This window comes from Sinocyclocheilus rhinocerous, unplaced genomic scaffold (genome assembly GCF_001515625.1).
Source record: "Sinocyclocheilus rhinocerous isolate Xijiao unplaced genomic scaffold, SAMN03320098_v1.1 scaffold2307, whole genome shotgun sequence".
In the NCBI taxonomy this organism is placed as follows: Eukaryota; Metazoa; Chordata; class Actinopteri; order Cypriniformes; family Cyprinidae; genus Sinocyclocheilus; species Sinocyclocheilus rhinocerous.
The window spans coordinates 573,155-574,839 of record NW_015642048.1 but is presented as its reverse complement, the minus strand read 5'-3'; positions in this window follow the sequence as shown (position 1 = coordinate 574,839).

Genomic DNA, 1,685 nt, shown 5'->3' with positions numbered 1-1,685 from the left:
TTTGTGGAACAGCACATTTTATTCTTTTAATAGTCTCTGTCCGTACAATATGCACTGCCCAAACTTCACCCTTGCGGTCTACCGAGAATCCCTTTACACTGTGTTTGCCTGCCCCCTAGTGTCTTTAACATAACATTACAATTCAACTTTACAACATTAAACATTACACTGCCCTCAAGAATTTGCAAATGTAAAAGGTCTATCTATTTATCTATTACGGTGACCGAGAGGGGACATCTTCGGTTCACTTAGTTTTGTCGAGACCAAGACATAATAACTCGTGGGTACATGATATTATGTCGTGGCCTCGAGATCATATGTTGAGGGAAAGACATATTTTTTCTCGTGGCCACGAGTTTAATGCATAAACAAACCTGCGTGGCCATAGCAACCCTGGATTATCAGAGATGGATAAAACATTTTGTCCAATACTTTGGATAAAACAATTTTGTCAAAACACAAAATTAAGTGAACCGAACATCTTCCCTCTTGGTCACCGTAATCTATCTATCTATCTATCTATCTATCTGTCTATCTGTCTGTCTGTCTGTCTATCTAGCTATCTAGCTATCTATCTATATGTCTGTCTGTCTATCTATCTATCTATCTAAGCAATTCTTTCTATTCCCTAAACACTGGGAAAATGTAATGTGCAAAGATAGAATTGAGTCATTAGCGTCTAAGCTAGTCAAGTACCTTGTCATATCGAACACAACAATTGCTTCATTTGATAACCATAAACCAAAGAAAAAAAGCTTATTTTTGAGGGTTGATGTTAAACTTTGCAGGTCTATCGACACTCTCAAATTACATATATTTGTATATATTTTAATATATCATATTAAACTTTAAATGTATTGTTTTTATAAAATTTTTTAAAATACAGAATCTAATACAATATTAACTAGTAAAAAAATTAACATTTTTTAATATTCATCTACATGTGTTATATGTTATAAAATGGTCTTTAGGATAGACTTCATAACAATTTAGAAATGTCTTGCAATTAATTAGCAACTATTCTCAGTACATTTGCTCAAATATGTCTTTCTAACAAGAAATGTATCAATTTCAAATGTGGCCCATGATCACAGGACTGATCTGAGACACATCTCTGAACAGTCAGCCCTCATGCTTTCTGCCAGCTGTGCTTTCATTGCCACACATGACCCGGCTTTAGCTGACAGGGTGCATGATGTTGCTGAGACCAGTACCAGCTTGAAGCAACATCAGGCCAAAATCAGCTGTGAGTCATGTTTTTTTACAGTGGTGTATAAAGTACCTGAAAGCCATACTCAAGTAAAAGTACAGATATCTTACCAGAAAATGCCTTTGGTAGAAGTTGAAGTCACCGTTTAGAATATTACTTGAGTAAAAGTCTTAAAGTATGTGATATTTATTGTACTTAAGTACGAAAAGTATTTTTAAAATCTTAAACGTACTTAAGTATTGAAAGCAAAAGTACAAGTAAATGCAAAATGGAAAAGAAACAAATAAATATATATATAAAAGGTTCATACACAGCTTGAGTAGCAAGATTGTGTTCAGTTTTAACTCTTTCTTCCATTTTGTATTTTTGGGTAAGAATAAGAAGCACTTCATCCGGTACTTAGTGTCTTTCATTCCAACATAAGAAAACATTTCTGGAATCTGCATCTGAAGTGATATTTAGATGTATTTACACA